The sequence below is a fragment of the Diabrotica undecimpunctata genome, chromosome 3 (genome assembly GCF_040954645.1).
Source record: "Diabrotica undecimpunctata isolate CICGRU chromosome 3, icDiaUnde3, whole genome shotgun sequence".
In the NCBI taxonomy this organism is placed as follows: Eukaryota; Metazoa; Arthropoda; class Insecta; order Coleoptera; family Chrysomelidae; genus Diabrotica; species Diabrotica undecimpunctata.
This window is the reverse complement of record NC_092805.1, coordinates 94,127,957-94,151,336: the sequence shown is the minus strand read 5'-3', so window position 1 is coordinate 94,151,336 and position 23,380 is coordinate 94,127,957.

Sequence of the window (23,380 nt, the reverse complement as noted above, 5' to 3'; positions counted from 1 at the left end):
GAGTTCGTGGTTAAGTTTATTTAGCTTTATAAATCTTTTCCTTGTCTTTAGAAGGTTAAACCAAACACAGCGATAGAAACGTAAAGTCTAGCGATAGTAAAAAAAATTCCTAGAGAATTACATACAGAAAAGAACTAAACAAGTTCTCGCTTCTGAGAAGTCCGTTACAGGTGTTGACGATTTATATGTACCACATCTGTGGTACTTTGATTAATGAGCTTTTTACGGGACCAGTAAACTGCAAGAAACGCTGTGTCAAATATGGACGAGGACAACGAATCGCAGGTAAATTAAATGGCTTTAGTAATATATTTATTTATTTTTTTATCATATAATAATTCATTAATACATTAGTAATAGTGTCGTTAGGGTAGCGAGTAGGAACTCTTTAAATTCTTGAAGATAGTCCTGTCAGGGAAAATTAATCAATCCCTGCCCTCCGCAGATTCCGGGGGTTTCCTGACCCAGGAAACTAGTACCTGTTTAGGTTCCCTTGTCCGGATGAAGTCCACAATGGCAGCCACGGCGGAAAGCGAAGCTTCGGTACGGTGCGGATGGCGGAAGTGGCAACCCTCGATTATAGGGTTAATATAGTAGCTTCTGATCCAGAATGGACGGCTACGAACAGCGTCTGACCCAGAGTGGGCGGCTGATATAAAACTCACCAACCCGTCTAGCCAGCGTAGTGTTTTAAGGCTACTCATCCTTCCAACTATATAGACATGACGAATACTAAATTGAACTGAAACAGTCCCCAAGTAGGAGGAGTATGTTATGGGAAATCCCACACCCAGAAAATGGTCTGCCTCGTGGAATCTGGGGGAGGCAAGAATTCGCTTAGTACACACAGAATGCACATCGGAACATATAACATTAGAACGATGAGGGCAGAAGATAATCTAGAAAAGTTGCAAGAAGAACTTAAGACCATAAAATGATCGCCTTCTAAATTGCGTGTGGTCATCACGGCACTCACGGTAAATAGGCCAATGAAAAGGCTTGGAATAAAAAGAGATGAACAAGTAATAAAGACACAGCATGGGAACAACAAATTAAAATGTTAAAATAGAAAAATTAAAATTTAAGTTGTGCTAAAACTATTATTCTAAAAATAACTTGAATTATTTATTGGTATAAAAAGCCAACAAAAAGGTATTAAAGTCCAAAGTATATAGGCATTAAAAATGTTTATTTAGATATATAAAAATTTCACCAGACTATAACGAAAATTGGACTAATTCAATAAGAACTTAGATTTTTTCGATCTATATCAGTAAGAATTATCCTCCACTTAGAATTAAAGAATCTTTAAAGGATTATAAAGCAACTAATTCTTGAACAAGAATGTATTTTATTTCCACAAAAAATCGATGTTATTGAAATATACTTATTAGGTTGGATTTTATTTCTTTTAAACGGTTAAAATAAACTTTAAAATTAAGTAACCTTTCTCATTAAATGAACTATTAAGGCTAAGCTGTAGGTAGCTTTATGTGTTATGTCAATGTCAACTAACCTTCAGTACTTTCGATTTTATTACAAGACAATTCATAAGTTTATCCTTTGCTTTTTAAGTGGCATAGAGAAGTGAAATTAAACGATTTTTACAATTTTTTGTAAATAAGCAGCACTTTTCGTATTTATTTTTAATATTAATGATCTGATTCTAATTATAATTTTAATGTCTCTTGATTGGCGTTGGTTTTTTATATGTAGGAAACGAATTACTAAATCTACCACTTTTCCGCAGCAAAATGAATCGTTGTGAAACTTTTTACATTTGATTTGGTGTGTCCGGAAGGTTTGTGAACAAAACTCTTCTTCTTCTTCTTCTACTTCTTGGAGATCTTTCGATCTGTTTAATTCTGACGCTGCCTCTGGTTAATTTACTAAGAGGTAGGGGAGGTTTTGAACCGGGCGGGTTGTTTTCTAGGGCAATTTTTCTGAGTTTATTCTCATCCATTCTTCTTAGATTATTGTACCACATCCTCTTACGCTGCCTTCCCCATCTTACAATATCTTGAATTTTGCACTGCTCTCTGACGTTTGTATTTCTCACCCTGTCTCTTCTTGTTTTGCCCACTATTATTCTTAGGGTTTTCATTTCGGCAACCCTTAGCATCTGTTTCGTTTTGTTGTTATCTTCGCGCACTTCTATGCATATGTCATGATCGGTAGTATGCAAGTCTTATAGATTTTAATTTTACTATCTGTATGCATATATGGATTTGACCAGACTATCTCCTGCAGACATCGCGACAATGCGGATGCTTTGTTGATCTGACTCCTTAGGTCCTTTACTGGGTCGTGTGTGCTTGATATATCGATGCCCAGATATCTGAATTGCATCAACTGTTCTATGGGGTTATTCTCAACCACTAACTTACATCTGAGCGGATGCTATTGTCATACATTTAGTTTTGTTGGTAGAAGTGGTCATATTTAGTTGGCGGCTTATTTGAAAGAACTGAAAGAGCTGTCTCTGAAGATCATCTTCTGATTTGGCAATAATTGCTGCATCACCTGCGTAACACACCATACCAATTCTTTTGTTGCCCATGAGATGTTACTTTGTTTATAATTTTGCCCATGAGTCGGTTAAACAAGAAGGGGCTTAAACTGTCGCCTTGTCTAATTCCTCCAGGTGTTGGAATATTTTCAGTGAATTGGTCTCCTACTCTAACTTTGGTTACATTGTTCAAACGCCCTGTCAAACGCCTTCGTCAGATCAATGAAGCAAATATACGCTGGCATGCCGAACTCTATGGCTTTTTCTTTTATTTGTTTTATTATGAATACTGCATCTGTTATAGACCGCCCTCTTGTAAAACCTTGTTGTTCTTTAGCATTAGTGATTTGCCTTTCCAATTTGTCCTTAAGAATACTCGTGCAAAGTTTCATCGTTGTATTCAAGAAGGTTATTTCTCTGTACAGGAATAGGAAAAATATATACACCATTCGTAGACAGGAACCACACAGACATCAACAAAGAACACAGAGAAAAAATAGAAAGAACTACGTACACCTTAGTCAATCTAGATACGAGAGCATACAGTTACTTTACTCCTGGAGACTAACACAAAAACTACAGGAATCACACAGATCAACGACGGATGAATACGAACATATTAAAAACTGCATGATAGACGCAGCGCTAGGAGCCTTATAGCCACAGGTACGGAGAGTAGATAAACCATATTGGTGGGATAAAGAAGTGGAAGAAAAGATAAAAAGAAAGAAGGAAGTATATCAAAAGTTATTTCAACAGGGAGATGAACAAACAAAACAACAATATAAAAACATGAATAAAGAAGTCAAAAGAGAAGTGGTAAAAAGGAAAACTGTGCATGGGAACAAAAATGCCAATACCTAGATAACCATATAGAAGGGACAAAGGGCTCTGAAGCCTGGAGAACCATAAAAACGATGAGATCAACGACAAAAAACCAAGTCGTAATAAATAGAATACCAGAGAACACATGGGTAGTGCATTTTGAGAACTTATTAATAGAGAGAAGAGAAAGGTTAAAGTAGACAAATGAACAAGTAGAAGTAGAAGAAAGAATAGAAATATCAATAAAAAATGCGAAAGAAGCAGTTAAGGGAATGAAATTAAGAAAATCTCCAGGCCCAGGCGGAATACATCCAGAGTTAATTAGGTATGGATCATCAAAACTGTTTGAAATGATCCGAAAATTATTCGAAAGATGCTTAAATGGAGAAGATAAAATGGTAAAATTTTACCGGTAGCATTCAAGAAGCCAGGAGTGGTAATTTCATTATACATTAAATTATTCAATTTCAATATTAATTAATATAATAATGCTACCTAAAGTTAAAATTAAATCATAACTATTGCTGTATTGTTGGAAGTGCATCTATGATTTTCTTTTCTTCGTTCTCTTTTTCAATGTTTTTTTACTTATACATATTTATATAAAAAAAACCACATGTTCTTTTTGCTGTGCTTAGTTTGAACAAATTGTTAACTTTATTTAGTTCAATTTATTGTTTATACATCGTAATCGTATAATGTCCATTTACTTAAGCGTCTTTGCAACTTTAATATCACTGACTGCTACATATCTTTTTAAGATGAACTGATGATGCTTTCTGATTAAGAAAGCGAAATATCTTCAATAAATAGATGAAGTAGCCATCAACTTTGTCTTTTTTCTCCACCTTTTGACCGAAAAAACTCACCACTCTTCTGCGTGATCCTTAATTTATATTGGATTGACGGTCGTACTCCTTTTCTCGATATATATATATATATATATATATATATATATATATATATATATATATATATATATATATATATATATATATAGTTCTATAGTTTTGTGAGCAAGTTTTTTGTCCTTTTTTAAATATGGGGATTGTGATGCTCTTATGCCATTCCTCTGGTGTTTCTGTGTCGTTAAAGATTTTGTTAAATAGTTGTGACAGTTTACTTACAAGTTCAGGGCCTCCATATTTTAAGATTTCATTGGGTATACCATCTATTCCAGGTAATTTTTTGTTTTTTAGCTTCTTGATCTTTGCTTCTACCTCTTCGTCATTGATTGTATCACTTATATCTGCTTCGTATTCCTTTATATTCAGCGTTTCTTCAGCACCATATAGCTCCTTAAAATGCTGTTGCTATGTCTCTATATCTATATCTCCCTTGGTCTGCATGAACTCGTTAACTCTTTTTTTCCTGTTCTAGAGCATTTTTTATATACTTTCTTTTGGGCAGCATGTAGGTCGTAGTCCATGTCTCTGGTGAATTTAGCACAAAGTTCTCTTTTAATTGATTTTATTCTTGCGTTTACTTCGTTTCTTACTTCGAACAAAATTAATGGTAGTAAAATGAAAATTGCATTTTGTGCATGCATTTCCAAAGTGCATAGAAAATGAAAAATTTGAAACTAAGAAAATATCGACAGGAATGAGTTCAATCTTGTTTTGTTACTCGGGGGGTTTTCAGCGTGTCGCTAGCCAAGAATATGATAACCACGGTGGTCCTCGAGGTACCTGACATCCAGTGTGGACCCCGTTCCCTGGACTATGTTAATTTTATTCTAAATCAGTTGACAGTCATAAACCGCGGGTTTTGGAGGTCGCTAATGAAGGTGGACCTCGTCCGTTGAAGTTTTATGTTATTTTTATTCAAAATCAGTCGAAAGTCAGTACTTTTGGAGTGGCTAAACACGAATATGGGGCCTTGAAGCGTGGGCCTTGTCTCATGAAGTTTTTTGTTAGTTTGGGATTTAAGATTTTTATGAAAGTGGAGTATCAAATAAGAGTAATATATAATTTCGTGAATATAAAAAAAATTTGATTAACAAATAGTCATATTATTCTAATTTATTTCTTCTCCATCTTCTTCTGTATCAGACAATTGATTTTCTACATAGTTCTTTATATTCGTGCAGTTAAATGCAAAAAGTTGCACAGCGATTCATTTTGCTGCGGAAAATTGATAGGTTTAAAGCTTTTGAATGCTTCATTTCCTCGCCTAATGCTATAGTTTTATATCCCGTATTCTCCTTTGAAACATCACCCAGAGAAGACTCCCAGAAAGAGTAATGAATAATATTTCCTTTCCTTGGTAAATTTTATTTGAAACGGATATTAAATCTCACAAAATACAATATTCAAAACTTAAAATACCACAACAATCTAGATTCACTAGCGTGTTTTTTTTTGGTTGCACAAATTTACTTTTTTTTGTTCATTCTTTCTTAAGGGGTGCCCTTCTTTATACAGGGTGAGTCATGTAAAACTGTACATACTCTTACTTCGTATGGATACCCCTATGACGAATTTCAAATGACCATTAAAACTTGTCTGCTCGCATTGTTTAATATATGCGAGTGGGGAGTTACAATTTTTTTTTCTAAAAAATGACTTTGGTGGAGCCAATTAGCCTGACTTGTTTGTGTTTATGATTAAAATCGACTGAATTTTAATTATTATTGATTGCAGATTCATAGTCAAAATTTTCTTGTTATAAGTTATCAAACACGTAGTAAACATGTTGTTTACCTTAACAACATTACATCTAATATTTTTCGGGATAGATAAATTTTGTTTTGATATATTTTTATTTTGATTCTTTCTTCTTTTATTATCGTCTTTTTTTTGTATTGTTGTTTTTTTTTGTTTTTTGCTTTTTTTGTATTTATTTTTTTGTTTTTTGTTCTATTTCTATTTTTTAAATCTTTTATGTTTTTTTTCAAACCATATTAACAGATTATGCCTTTATTCTATTAACAACTTGTATTTACATATTTTAACATGTTTGTAAATGCAATGAAGAAAATCCATATTATTTGAAAATATTAAAAGATTAAGGTTTATTGGAAAACAACACTTATAATTTATTAATTCCTTATAAAGTTCGTTTATATTATTAATTTGTAAATAACATTCTAATATAATATGTGGTAGGTCGCCTATATTGCCACAAGTACAATTGGGAGTATTTGATAAGCCGATTTCATGCATGTAAGATGGCGTAAGAACATGATTTGCTCTCAGCCTATTAATTGTCTTTATAAAATGTCGATTAGATTCTTTAAAGAATCATCTTCTTGCGGGTATCCTAGTGTTACAATGATAAAAGTTTAAGCCAGTCTTATATTCTCTGTAATGTAAATGCCAATTAAGTTTTTGTCTATTAACGGTGTCATTATATGTCGCTGGAATTAAATTTTTGTTTACTTTTTCTCCAAGCGTATATGCTGATTTAGCCAAATCGTCAACGATTTCATTACCTTTTATTCCCGAATGGCCCTTGATCCATGTAATTATTACATTTAATCCGAATTGTATAGTTTCATAAAGAATTTTAAGAATTTTCAGTTCAATGTGGTTTATGTGTTTGACTGTTTGAATGTTGTTAAATCTGTCGACCACGCTTTTACTGTCAGTAAATATAACATAGTTGCTAGTCGGATTCAGTACTACACACTAAAGAGCAAACATTATTGCCATCATTTTTGCTGTGTATAATGAGCATTCACTGGGTAAGCTATACTGGTGATGGTAATTTTTATTTTCGTGAAACATTGCACAGCCCGCTCCATTTACATCTTTTGACCCATCAGTAAAAATGTACTGATAATTTGTCCAGTTTTCCTTAATATTTAGATAAAAGATATTTGGAAGTAAATGTGAGTTTAAGTAACATATCCTAACCTTTTTAGAAAATAGTGTTTTTGCCGTTTCACCGTAGTAGGACGGAATTTGGCTTTTATAGAGAATATCGTTATATTTTACCGTACTTATACGGTATGATAGCTTTCTACCAAAGGTATAGATTTTTTAGTTCTCCAGTACCTACGGACAATGTATAAAACTAATAGCTCATTAAGATCTTGAAGGTATTTACAATTTTTGGACATAATTCGGACTGTTAATTTGTAGCTGAAGAATTGGCGGCGTAAATGCACTGGAGGTTCCACCGCTTCATTTTCCATTATTTGGACAAGAGTGGATTTTAATTAACCTAGGCATAATCTCAGGCATTTATTTTTTTGAACTTCAAGTTAGTTTAGATGTGTATTGGCCGCTGATCCAAATAAATGACATTTAGAGTCGAAAATCGGCCTGATCATGTTACGGTAAAACATCAAAGAAATATTTGGGTATGTTTCCCAATTTGTTTTACAGAAACTTCTTAAAATGTTTATTGAGTTTTCTGATTTTTTAATTTTTTTCATGAATGGGACTAATAGGCAGTTAAAACAGCATATTAATTTTTTTCCTACAGGATTACTTAATTTTTAATGAAAAAATTCCAATTGACATAACCAGGTGTAAAAAATATAACTTTTCTTGCAAAAATTAAATTTTTTTGAACAAAAATTTAATTTGTGAGTATTAATACTTTTAATATTAATAGCTCATGTTATACATTTTAAATAATACTAAATAAATACTACATTGTTTTGAATAATACTAAAACATCGCCTTATATAATATTTGTTTAGTGATTCACAGGCAGTGTCGTTTTATTGAATTACCAGAACTTCGTTTAAAAAAATTGTTTAATCTTAATTACTAACGAAACTTTATTAACGAAATTTATGTAGTTGGCTGTAAACCATGAATCTCAAAAGTTTTATTTAAAAATCGTTTATAAAAGGTTATAGTTTAAAAGGCCCTTTCGGGCTACATCACAGAACGTTTTCGGACTAAAAAATTCATCATCAGTGTATTATTAGCAAGTATACATGAGTGAAGCCACTAAATATCTGAGTAAAAACCCACTTTTGTATAGCACAAAATAGAAAAAAAGTGGGAAGATATTTTTCCAGGAGTGAATACAAACAGGCCGAAGAAAAATACTTTCACTCTCTGTAAAAGCAAATTTAACTCATCGTAGGTACCTAGGGTATCAAAAGGTATCAGGTATTTAATAACAATAATAAAATCTGTGAGAATAACTTGATATAACTTTCTGAAATCAGCATAACATTGAAAATTGAAATATTAGAGTGGGGACTAATCTCCAAACAAGCACGTACTTTTTAACCTTTTGAATTTAGATAGGGAAATCAAGTGTTAACACATAATTTCATTGATATTAATATATAAATTAGAGTGACATAAGTGTAAAACTTACTTACTACAAAATAGTAAAATGGCAATATCCTAATGGTTGATGGTATAGGATCACACCGTTATTTATAATTATGGTCTTAATAAATACTTGAGAAAAAAAGAGGTAAAAGAAATAAATTAGACTTACTCACAATCAATTTAATTTTACTACACAAGACGACCGGTTTCGCTTTCTAAAATTTGCAAAGCATCATCAAGTCAGTAGTGCAAAGTAAATTAAATGATGAAATTACCTAAAAGCCCATATTAGGCTGCTGTCTTATAAGGATACTGATCAAAAAAGTTATAGTAATTATGCCAATATTACATGTCTGTGTTTATTAATATGCATAAAATTGCTTTAGCAGACAAAGTAACAACCCACAAATTGGTTGTTACATTTGGTGTTCTGACCTCTTCTGGTTATTTTTTATTTTTTCATTTTCTTAACGCTTCCTTTACCTCTTCCTCCTCAATATTTATTTCTTCGTTTGTCTGACTAAAGTACTCGTTTCATTTCAGATTCGATTATAGTGGCTGTTATGCCTGGTGTGTTTGTTGTGTTCTGTATTGTAAAACTGCTTTCTTCTTTTCTTCACATGTTGTCTTCGCATACTCTCTAATCCATTAGGTTTTTTTATGTGTTCGTTACTTTCCTCTCTTCAAGTGATTCTGTTGCTGCTGTTGTTGCTGTGTGAAACTAAAAATGTCACGTAATTCAGCATGGTAACTATGCTATTACTAACACGTAGAAATAAGCGATTCCAAGGCCTTCTTAGTTTTTTCCCGAAAGCTTTATATAAATGCTGGAAAAGTTTGTTTTAATTTTTACTTTTAATTAAATCATTATACTTTTAATGGTTCTCAACGAACCACCAATGCCTTACCAGATAGACTTTAAAACTTTATAAAAATTATGGAAATCGCTTAAAATCACTAAACGTTTCATGTTTTTTAATGTTTATATTACTCGTCTCTCGTTTTAACGATCTAGACATATTTTGCACATCATATCTTGCAGGCGTCATAACACCGAGAGGAGGTTAGTACAGTATAAACATTACTGGCTATTTATGGTAATTTCATATCATCTTACATGTCTTACTGGATCTTTTAATTTCATATAAAAATAAAATAATGGGACATTAAAAATTTAGTTTCAATTTTTTTTATTTTACTGATTTGTTACATCAACTTCTACGGTTATCAGCGACGTATACGTAATAATAATTCATACTTATCTAAAATTCAAATTTTTGTTTGTATTTTGTAAAGTATTAATGTCTTAAATTATTATTTTAATATTTTTTGATTTTACTTTCGCCTATGATTTTACTTATGGATTTGCTGACATGCTTGGTTACCTTTATAATTGATATTTCAGACAATATAAAAGTCTTAGTACATTCTTAATCAAGTGGGATATTTCTGTTGTCACAGGAAAAATATTTAGTGTTATTTATTTTACACAGCAAAGTTTTTTTGTTTCCACAAATTTTCAACTATCACTTCAACAAATCATTACAATTCATTCAAATCATCACAGAACTGTATTTGAAAACTAATTAGGATTCGTATAATTATGCATTAATATACTTGCATATGCATTTGCATATTTTTATAGATACATGCATCTTCTTCTTCTTCTACTTCTTCTTCTTCTTCGTAGTTCAGGAGAGAAACATTCATCGTTCATCTCTGGCACTTGATTATAAGACCTGTCTACTATACCCTGTTTTTTTTTAATTGAACTCCAATTGTGACCTCAACTAAGGCCAACAGTTTCCTCATTTATACTTTAAAGATTTATTTTAGTTCCAGCCTTAGTTGACCAGTGAATTCCTGTCTCATAGCACTTGGCCCTTTGTAATGGCCTGGGATGTGTGGTAGTATCTTCTTCCATTTCACTTTTTCCGCACGATGGTCGTGTATATTCTTTAATGTCAATGTCCAGTCATTATTTCGGTGACCGTTTTAATCTCTAGTTTATTGGGGTTCATCAAAGTGTCCGAGAGTTTTTTATCAATAGTCACTTTATTGTCTTTTGCTAGTTTGTTGAGATCTTTGTAGTTCGGTACTAGTTTTAATTTTGTGATTGGGTTCTTTACCGCCATAATAGCCGCTTGTCTATCCATAGATAAATGCATACTTATATAAATAATAAATGCATATTGGGCAACAATTAAAAAAATAAAGCATAATTTTTGGTTTTAACATAATATTTATGTAGTAAAATAAAAATAAATAAAATTTTCCAGATTTTAATACGAAAATAAAAGCTAAGTAAAAACCATACATATATGAAGACCGATAAGTAATTATTAAGCCTCGATCAGTGGGCTTCAAATAGTGGCTTTAAAATTTAATTCCAATCACTTGAAAAGTAAATGATTTGATTTTCTTTATTTTATGTTTAGTAAGAATGTTGGATTTTGTTATATTAAAGGCAAATGGAATAAATATATTTTTTATATACAGTGTATGTAAAAAGAAACGGTATGGTCGAATATTTCTCAAAGTGAACATCGGGTCGAAAAACTAAAAAACTTAATATTTTTCAAAAATCTATCAAATGACACCAATCACGACTCCCAAACAAGCTTCCCAGAGTGGGGAGGGAAACTAAAAAACACGTGTTTAATATTTTTCAAAACTCCATCGAAGTTTTGAAAGTCTTATTTTAATCATTTTTCCAATTTGCAATAGATGGCGGTGTAAGCACAGAAAATCATATAGAGACCAGAATGCGATGTTTTTAGAACCTTTCTTAACAATAACATGTCCCGGCCTATTGTTCAGTTGTAAACCCATCTCACCCATATTGTAGATGTGTCCAGGCTTATTCATAAGATCGTTCTCGGTCAAAAATTTTTTTTGGCAGCTGAAAGTAAGTCTCAATGTCCTTTTTGTTTACATCCAAAAATCGATTAATGGATAAGCCTTTTGCTTTTCTTGCTGGTCTCCCAAAATTTCAGCTTAAATGGCTTCGGCTAACTGTTGTTCGGTCCAACTAGCCCTGAAACAACTTTCGGTATGCTTGATGTGAGCAGTATTTTTGAAATGAGCCATCTCATCTCAAAAATAAGTTAACCGTCTATCCTTGTTATGAGAGGTGAGATGGCACACCTCAAAAATTAAACACGTAACACGGAAATATGCGTAATTCTGAGGTTAGGTATGAAAATTTCAATGTTTTACTAGCGATGTAATATAACCAGATGCAATACAGGGTGTTTTAAAAAGGTATGCCATATATTAAATCACGCATTCCGGGAACAAAAATAAATTAATTGAATCCAACTTCTTCTTCTTCTACGGCACTACAGCCCAAAATGAGCCTTGGCCTCCTTTATTTTTTGCCTCCACCCTTGTCTGTCTGTGGCTGCTCTTCTCCATACACGGACTCCTAAAAGTGCTTGTGCGTCGCTGCTTACTGTGTCTTCCCAGCGCTTTCTTGGCTTTCCAACTGGTCTCTTTCCCTGCATTCTGGCGTTCAGTGCTCGTTTTGGTAGCCTATCCTCTCCCATTCGTATCACATGTCCGGCCCATTGCAATCTTATATCCAACTTACCCTAGTACAAAAGTGTACACAAAAAAAGTTACAGCCCTTTGAAGTTAAATAAAAATTGTTTTCTGGCATTATCTCCTAAACTACTTAAAATTTTGTAATAAAAATGGACACATTACTTTCTTGCTCTGAAAGCATTTTTCATACAAAATAAACAACAAAATCTAAGTGCACAGGAAAATTTTAAGGGGGGTGTGCAGCTCGAAATCCCCCAAACTTTTGAGTACGTTCAAATCAAATTAATTTTGTGGCATCATTAGTTAAACACATTATTTTTAAAACTTTGTTGCTTTTTACCACTTTTTCGAAAAACTAGTTTTTTCTTAGTTGGCCATAAAATTACAATTAGTTTCTACGGATACAATAATTACAAACAGTTCCATCAATACTAGTCAATAATTTGAATCTATCATTTATTGTGTGAATAAGATTAATATTAAAAATGTTTATATTACACATTTCAGAAAATGGCATCTTCTTCTTCTTTGAGTTCCTCTCCTATCGGAGATTGGATATCGTTAGGGCGATTCTAATTTTATTTACTGCTGTTTTGAATAATTCGTTAGTGGTACAGTCAAACCACTCTCTTAAATTTCTCATCCAGGACATTCTTCTACGGCTTGGATTTCTGCGTCCTTGGATTTTTCCTTGCGTTTAATTTTGTAAGAATGTGCACTTTTGTACTCTCATCAGGTGGCCTAAGTATTCCAGTTTTCTCTTTTTTATATTCAATATAACTTCTGGATCGGTATTTATTCTGCGTATTACCTCTTTATTTGTAATTTTATCCACCCAACCTATTTTTAATATACGGCGGTAGCACCACATCTCAAAGGCAATGGCAGATATACATTTACCTTTGAGTAAGTTGGAGCAGATTAAATTATGATTTCAATAAACTATCGGGATTATTGTAGGTAAATGTCAAGGAAATAGTGCAGCAGCCGCAAGGCGTTATGCAGTAAAATACCCCAATCGAAATACACCCGATAGACCATTATTTCTGACCATTGATCGTCGTTTACGGAAAACGGGTACATTTCAATCGCAAGTTGCTGGCAATAGTGGTCGTCCAATAATGGATGCAACTGATGAAGACATTTTAGAAATCATTGAAGAAGTTCCTGGAACAAGTACAAGGGTAATAGCTTAAGTAATAGTTCAAGAGTTATTATTTAAAGATTATCTCAAAAGGATTGGATTTTGCGATTGGTTTTTAATGGAAAACACTTGAAATGGTAATTTTATTAAAAATATTTTGTTTATCGACGAGGTTACCTTCAGTAGAAATGGAATAACAAACCATCATAACAAGCACATTTGAGCCGACGAAAATCCTCACGCCAAAAAAACGACTCATCACCAAAGGACTTTCAAAGTTAATGTTTGGGCAGAAATTGTGGATAATCATCTAATAGGCCAGTACTTCTTCCCAACAATTTAAATGGTAATAATTATTTGCAGTTCTTGGCAAAAGATTTACAAGAGTATTTGGAAGAGGAGAATATTGTAATAAGGCAAAATATGTGGTTTCTACAAGATGGCGCTCCACCGCATTACATTAATGAAGTCCGGGAATACCTTTGCAGACAGTATCCTGGTCGGTGGACTGGAAGGGGTCGTGACGCACCTATTTCTTGGCCATCCAAAATTCCAGGTCTTAACCCCATGGACTTTTGCTTTTGGGGGTTTATGAAAGAGAAAGTGTATTATGTAACAATAGAGGAATAGAGACATCAATTAAGGGTTAGAATAATTAAAGCTGCAAATCAATTTCGTCAGAAAAATATGATTTTTCAGCGCATTCGGTTTTCGTTATTAAAACGATACCGAATGTGTATTGAAGAAAATGGGGGTAATTTTGAACATTTATTGTAATATATTTATAGAGGTTATAGACATTTTTTGTACTTGTTAATTAATTTAATCCATTTATTTAGTTGCACGTAATTTTTTAAAGGTTAATGAAAAGGGCCGTAACTCAAGAAAAACTGTTTTTTGAAAAAAGGAATGAGGCAAAATTTTTTTAAAAATAATGTGTTCAACTAATGATACCACAAAATTCATTTGATTTGAACGTACTCAAAATTTTGGGGGTATTTAGGGCTGCACACCCCCCTTAAAATTTTTCTGTGCGCTTAGATTTTGTTGTTTCCTTTATATGAAAAATTCTTTTAGAACAAGAAAGTAACGTGTCTATTTTTATTGCAAAATTTCAAGTAGTTTAGAAGAAAATGCAAAAAAAAAATTTTTATTTTGTAACTTCAAAGGGCTGTAACTTTTGTGTACACTTTTATACTAAGGTAAGTTTCATTCAATTAATTTATTTTTGTTCCCGAAATGCGTGATTTAATTTATGACATTTTTGACTTTTTTGAAACACCCAGTATATTAGGTATAAAACCTATGAATAAATATTTGCGTCCAAAGTAGCGGATAAAAATGGCCGACTCTTGTTTCCGTAATATCAGTAGCTTACGAAAATAATTCTTTTGGTACATATTTATGTACAGGCATTACTTTTTTTCGTTGGTATTTACATTTGAATAAAACATATAATACCGTGTAACATTGTTAAATTCAAAAAACATAAAAACATATAAAACAAATAATATATTTTACAGGTACGTAGTTGTGCCTCGCACGTCACTGATGTGACTGATGTAAAATATTAAAAATTTAACATATTTATTGATTTATCAAAAAAAAAAACATTAAGTTATTGACTTATGTTACCTGTTTACCATTAAAATATTGGGGATAACTATATTCAAAAATTTAAATCACCTGTCAAATTCATGTCGGACATTGTAGCCGATAATGTGACGTCAGTTCCGCCGTTGATCAACTACATGTAAAAATATAAACATCCTTAGTATGTTACATTGTTGGTTTTTACTTACCTGACATTATATTGTGACTAAAATTATCAATTAATTTAAAGTCCAATAGCACAATGAAGGGATTTGGAAAAATATTTTTGTACCATTCGGATCACATATAAATTGATATTTAAGTAGATATTGATCATCGACATTGATGTCATTGACATCTGATCTATTTAAAAAATATTTTGCATATTTTTGCAAAATTTTGTGCTTTATTTCGAACTTTCTGTTCTGCTTATAATCTGGTCTTTGCCCATTACCAACTTTAGATCTCTTTTATGTTTGTAACTGTTTTGACGCTTGATAAAGATGTGTATTCTTGGGAGCAAGGAAACAGTTCAGAATCTTTAAGTGATACTGTTAGCATTATATTTCTTAAACTTTTGCAATGTTCGTTTACATTGTTGTCCTTTTCATGCCTATCATATCTTTCTTGCTCTGAGTAATTATGATGTAAAGAAAGTATACTTAAAATTAGTACTGTGGTCTTCATAATAAATATTTAATTTTATAACAGATTCTAAGTATGCTTCCAAAGATTTGATATAACTTTTATGAAGGATAGGTATACTGTATTATTTTTCACCACCGTTTCCACTTTTATTTATTTTCGATGATACTGAAATATGGCTGTCACTAATTTACTATGTGTGGATTGTAAATAATCTCCGTCTATTATAATTACATAGCTATAATAAATACTTAAAAGTTATGACAAAAGAATAGACAATTATATGGTAATGAAAGGAAATTACCAATAAATTTCATATGAACAGATAATTTAGAATAAAAACCTCAACAAAGATAATAACTTTAACTTAAATAAATGGTTTTTTATTTGCAAAACACAATAATTCTTAGATGGGGTTAAAATAATATTCACGGCCTGCAATAGACCGTTGAGTATTAACTAACATCATGCCAATACGGATTAAAAAAATTATTCTTATTATTGTTAGATTAAGTTAAACGGTTTCGCATACTATAAGGTACTATGCATCCTCAGGTCTCCGGTACGGCACATTAAATGATGCCGATATCAGTAATGTTCTTAAATGTACGTACATTGCCGTCTTGAAGAGCCCTAGGGATACCAAGGCCATATAACCGATTCATCGACTGTTAGCGGAGAGCTTTTACATAGCAAGTCTGCCAAAGTCTCAAGGAGTTGTGTAACAGTTCATTGAGATGTACAATAAGCTAGATGGTTACAGTATGCCTGTATAGAACAGACGACTTTTATAAAAAAAAAGTCTGGTATGAGCTATAATGTCTGATGTCATTTATATTATTTCGAAATTTTTATAGCAGTACCTATAGAAATCTAAAAACGAATACATGTCCTTCTGGATAAAGCCTATAGTCTATAATAATAATAAACACTTTATTGTCAAATAGTTGTTGGTGATAAACCAAAAAAAAACTTTTTTCTCATCCTTTTCGAAACCTAACTAAAATGGTCTGTTGTTTCAATAAGAATAATAAAAGCTTGTTTCAATTTAACGTCTAAAGGTCTTATCATACTCTGTTGTTTAATCAGAACGTATAGATCAGGGAGGATCTGTTTTGAGGTGGATTTGAGAGGTGACATTCTGATTTTTGCAGAAATAGTAAGGTGATAACTTCGGTAATATTAACTAACTCATCCTTCCTCTCAAGTAGGTCCAAAACATTAATAAAAAATTAAAATATTTAAAAATTACTAAAAACATCGATTTTTTTCTACTTTCCTAGCATACAATTTTTAAACAATTCACTTTGGAGCTAAGTGGTAATAAAATCAAATAGTGGCAATTGAATTTTCTATGATACGGCTAGTTAAAAATATTTTAATTAATAAGCCTTGCTTTTAAAGCTAAAAAAGCTTAAAAAGCTAAAAAAGCTTTTTCTTATTCAATGTTTTTCAACCACTTGAGATTGCACTCAAAACCTTTATAATTCGTCTAAAAAATCTATATGTACAACATAATAAAACAATCCTACAAATTTCATTAAAATTGATTTAATGGATTTCGCATAATAATTTTGCAATCTAATTTCTTTTTTTCAAATTGAATTTTTGAAAATATTGAATAACAAAAACTAGACCAGATAGAAGTTTGCCAATTTTTTTACTTATAAAAATGCACTTAACCTATATAACGTAATTAATGAAATTGATATTGGGTTCTTTGGTCGGCCTTAGAAATGTTTTAAAGTTATAAACAATTTTTTGGCTTATAAAAAAATAGAATATCTCGGTAACTATTAGCTTAAATTAAATTCAGAAAATAAAATAAACAAAAATAAAAAAAATAAATAAAATAAAAAATAAAAAAAAAATTGAATTACGAGCAGTGGTTCCTGAGATACAACCGGTCAAATTTGACAGGCATTTACGACAAAGTTATAAATAATAGGATGATAATCTTTAAACTATTACCTTTTTATTTCGGAGCTCTTTCTCGATAAAAATTTACATTTATTCAAGATATTTATAACATATATTATAATAATAAAAACCATCGGTATTGCGCGTGAAAAATAACAAAAAAACTTAGTTGAAGAAAATTGAATTTCAAATATCAAAATCTGTATACTGTATACTTTGCCTGTTGTCTAGCCTAAGTCGTCATCTTTTAGATCCTGTGAAGTTCCGAGGATTTTGCAATCGGGCTTTTAGCAATTTTTAATATTTTTTCAAAATTTTCTTCCTCTAGAAAAATTATTATTTTCACAGATTCAGATTTCTTTCTACCCTTGGTTTAATTTCAGAGTTTTCCTTTTCCTAGATGGAGTGTCTTCTCTACGAGAGTAATAGGATTTTTATAAATTCTTATACAAAAGTGAAACACGAAGATATAGATATTTATAAATTTATAATTTTTTTGCTTTGAATAACTCGTGGCTAAAATACCTGAGGAGATAGTTTTGATTGCCAACCGTCGAAAGGTGACAAAGGGGACGGCTCAATAAAAAGAAAGAAAATACGTAATGTTCTGCCATAAAAACTTCCAAACGAGTATACTAATTTAGGTAATATTAACTATAAGACAAATTCGACATGTCTAAAAGATTTTAACGCACTTGTCTTGAAACTATATTTAAACTAAAAATATTATTGACATCTTAATTATATTTTTTTTACCCATATGATGAAATAATACTATGGGGTAAAGAATTTCCTAGATGTGTTGTGGTTCATCATGTACTGCCTCAGTATACTGCTTTTTCGTGATGTTTGCTCATCGCTATTGAAATCTGCCGCATTGGCGTTGACTCTGAGGTCTTCCTTGCGCTTCATTTTATGATCACTTTGATGGATATGACCAAAGAACTTTAAAATTTGTGAGTAAACAGTACTAGCGAGACCCTAACTGAGTTTAATTTCAACTAGAGCTGAGATGTTCCTACGGTGACCGGTCCATGGAATTCGAAGCAGTCGTTACCATGTCCACATTTCAAAAGCGTCTATGCATCGTATATCCATCTGATTATTTGACTGTCCATGTCTCGCACGCACAATAAAATACGGAAAAGACCAGAGTTGAAACGAGTCTCTTCTTGTTTGTCATAGTAATGTGAAGATCACGCCAGATTCCGTTTAGTTCAATCATTGCTGCTTCTGCTAGTTAAACCGGTCTTTGAATTTCGGGTTCACAACTGCCTTTGTTGTTAACTAGAGCTCCAAGATATATCATAGAGGAGACTGCCTCGGATCCTGCAATAGTTTGGGTTTCAGAAAACTGTTATTGGCGATCAATAGCCATGATTTTGGTTTTGCTGTAGATAACTTTGATTCCAAATTCAGCACTTTCTACCTCGAGTTTCTTTATTAAGTTAGTAATTTCTTTTGAAGTAGAGGCTAGAAGTCTTCTGAGAAATGCAAGTTAAACTTCTAGAAAGTGCATTCGTCCGATAGGTATCCGTCCATTTTATTACAAAGTAATAAAAAATAAGAAAAAACACAAGGTATAATACATAATGTTCCAAAAATCGGTTCGCTTCGCACATGACGTAGTCAAGAACGCTTCTTCAGGCAACATTTGAATGTTGTATAGGAAAGACTTTTAATTTTAATTTTTTTTTATATAATTTGGCTAATTTAGTTATAGTAATTATAAAGAGATGATAAAATTATGTTATTATAACATTTAATCATAAATATTTTGAAGTTAATTTAATTTTATTGATTTTTGTACAGTTATTTTGTTAACTTAGATATCCTTTATAAAACAAGTTTTAATTATCTTTGATTACACGTAGATACAGGTTAATCAACTTATATATTATATATTTCAGAGTTCGATATTTCAGATGTTTAAAAAGATACAAAAAGTGGTATCAACATAAAAATGGGTCGAGTACACCTAAAAATTTTAAAATTATTTTCAAATATACAAGATATTCCCACTTCTTAATTTGTTAATGATTACTTTGTAATGTAGGTACACAAAATTTGTACGTATATACTAAACTAAACACAAAATCAAAGAAATAATGATAAGGTCAACTTAATTTAGATCGGATGAGCTAGATAGCCATTGAATATGAGTGTAGTGAGGTCACACAATAGTGCACAATGTTTTAGATGACATCTTGTGTAATTTTCACACATAAAATTATCTTGGTATTATTTTATAATGATAATAATATGTAACCACTATGAGCCTAGTAGGTCCATGGCTTATTGTACTTTATTTTGTCAATAACTTTTCTTGCCCAGTTCGTTACGTTAAGTCTTCTCATATCTTCTTTAACTTCGTTGCTTCATCTTGACCTCGGTCTACCTCTTCGCCTTTTGCCTGCTAATGCACTAGGTAGTACCATTTTGGGAATTCTAGATGCAATCAGACTCTGCACATGGCCCAACCATATAAGTCTTTGAACCTTAATTACCGCTAATATGTTACCTCCAGATTTTGCGTTCCCAAACTAATAAAAACTCCTGGTGTTTTTTTGTTGTGACCCATTTTTCAGAAGCATACATCACTATTGGCTTTATTACAGTCTTGTATGTCCTTATTTTTGCTCTTCGAGATATAGTTTTGCTTATTAACAACCTATTCAGAGCATATACAGTGCGGTTGCCAGACATAATTTTTTTCTGTATTTCTTCCTCATAGTTAGGTTCTCTTGTGAAGACATTTCCTAAGAACTCAAATCTTTTAACTTCTTCGAATTTATATTGTGTTACCTTTGCTGTTATCATTCTTATGTACTGCTCCCGAAGGAATTTCTTATTTGTGCATTTCATTTACTCCATTTTTGCTTCATTTGTATACATTCCCTTGGTTGCTACCCTCTCTTGCAGTTTCATGACTGTTTCCATCAGCTCTATTTTCCTTCTAGCCAAGACTACCAAGTCGTTCGCAAATGCTAAGCAGTAAGTAATGTTGTAGTAGATCAGAACATTTTAGATGATAATGGACCTCAAAGATTTCTGTTATACTATTATTTATCTTGACTTTATTCAATGTCATTTGAAGAGTTAATGGTGTTGGAAATGGGTAATTTAAAAAATCAATAAATAGATAGATTTATTCATGTAAATTTCTACATTATTACATTCGTCAAACATAAAAAATACAATATAATACATATGACAGATACTAATCAATAGAATAGAAACTGTGGTAAGTCAAGAATTCTTTAACAGTATGTTTTATTTAAAAGACATAAAAGATAATTTGTTTCTATCGTATGGGTATAGAATAGAATAAAATAGAAATATGATTTATTGTCATAGAAAATTATACAATTTTATGGACAAAACTAACAAAAAGTCAGAAAACGACAATTAAATAAACTAACCAACTAAATTACAATTAAAATTATCCTGTCTACAACAAGATATTATCCACAAATTTCTGGTCACACTATCTTTGGGAAATGTATGAAACCTAAAGATTGTATCTCTTTCATTGTCACTATTACAAGAATCAACTGCACAGCGCATTTTGAAAAAGGTACAAAACTAGATATACAATGGCAACTTTTAGTTTTACAAAAAAAAGTACTATACAGTATAATAAACTAAACAGTAACTAAACACCACAAGTACTTTTTAAGACACTATAATGCTTTAGATGAAGAAAAAATTGATACGGTAAATTGATACAATCTCAAAAAAACTCGTTAAGTATCATTACATTACAAATAATGGGTTCGAGCATTCTTGACTACGTCACAAGCCTGGGCCAGCTGTCAAATGTCATGCGCAATATCATACCTATGAGTGATACTTCAAGTGTAGAAGAAACATTGCAGAGTCAAAGTACCTACCTCTCGATGACGATTCATTAGATGAAATGATAGCTGGAGCAGTATCTTTGATGATGTAGAACACCAACCATTTACCATGGGAAACGTTAGTATTCTATCAGACCCTTTCAATGACCCTTTTCAAATACTTTTGAATTATTTGAATATCTTTAAATCATTTTTTTTTATCTTTTAGGTATACAAAATATCAAATTTGATACCCCTGAAATCACGTTACAATAGGGTTCATCCAGCAGTACAAATAAACAAAATGAAAAATACTAAAAAATGTTTTAAGTCCTTTATGTCCAAAAAAATTTAAAACTTCTCTGTGACTGGACAAAGGAAAGGTCTGGACAGTATTTAATAGCGAAAAGCACTCAAAAAATTCACTTAATTGTATGGAAAGATGGTACTAATGAAAAACTAACATAAAATAGTCGCTCAATGTGTCCTGATTTTCCATTTTTTTGTTCAAAGGAGCATTTCAACGAATTTCATGGTTATGAATAAATGACATATTAAATGATTGTTGGATTTAGAATTTTTTTAGAATTTCTCATTTTTACGCCACTCATCAATAAGCTTTTATATAAAAATGTGTAAAACTATTTTAAACAATATATAGAATCGCATCAAAAATACTCGTTAACCCTTAACTGGTGCCGTGCCGTCAAAATGACGTATCGCAACTGCGCGTAATTTCGGGATCCCCACTTACTCTAAATTTGTACGGTCGACACTCTCAGTACCTTTAATTCAGTTTAGTCATCGAAAGTACATAGCAGAAATTTGTTGCGTTTTCGAGCGATATATTTTGAATTTCCATTTGCAGAACATTACAATACGTCAAATTGACGGCACATTACAATTCACATAACTATTTCAATAAATTGTGCAATATAAAAATGGCCAGTTCACGCAAGAACAGGCCGAGATATCTTCCGTACTGTAATGTCGAAGAAGAGATTCTTGACCATTTTAAGCGCTCTGAGATTTAACAATCCTTTTACACGCGAAGAAAGAAAGAAGACTGATCCATGTGCTGCTATTTCTGATGTTTTTTACATGTTTATACAGAACTGTCAGGAGCTATACTCTATTGGTACCACTGGATGCATCGATGAAATGCTTATTCGATTTAGAGGGAGATGTAAATTTAAGATCTACATGCCACAAAAGCCTGCAAAATATGGAATTAAAGTAATGTGTGTAATATAAAGTAAAGTGATACCCAAACCAGTTATTTGTTCAATGCCTATATATATGGAGAAGAAAATACCGATGGAGTAGGCCTGGATGATCAAGAAAAAAAAACTAAATGTTCCAACTCAATCTGTTCTCCGATTATGCAAGCCTATTTATAAGACAAACAGGAACATTACCGCTGATAACTGGTTTTCCTCTATAGAACTAGTGAATATCCTAAAGATGAAAGGTTTGACATACGTAGGTACCTTGAAAAAAAAAATAAAAAGGGAATTCCACCGGCGTTCCTTCCAATGGTTTCCAGAGAAGCTGAATAATCTAGGGGTTTACTAAAGAACTAACGCTTCTTTCTTATGTGCCAAAGCGAAACAAGTCGGGTATACTTGTTTCATCGATGCACCACATGACGGTGATTCTGAAAAGCCTGAAATTATTGCATTTTATAACGCGACAAACGGTGGAGTAGATGCTCTGGATGAAAAATGCAGCAAATATTGGAGCAGTCTCTGTACACGTAGATGGCCAATGTCAATATTTTACAGAGTTGTCGACATACCTTCTACAAATGCATATATTGCGTATTGTTCGGCAAATTCTGAAGAGAAAATCTATTCCAATTTATCAAAAGTTTAGCACATGATTTAGTAACACCACTGCTTACCAAAAGACTAGCCAACACACGAATTCCTAGAGAAATTCAAATGAATATTAGTAGGATACTTCAGGTTCCAGTTCCCGTTGTCGAAACAGTGAACGAGAAGTTGCCAAATAGAAAAACCTGCCTTATCTGTCCGCCAAGGCTAAAAAAAGAACTGATTATGCGTGTGTTGAATGCAAGAGACCAACTTGTTTGGGCTGTTTAAAAAAAAATTGT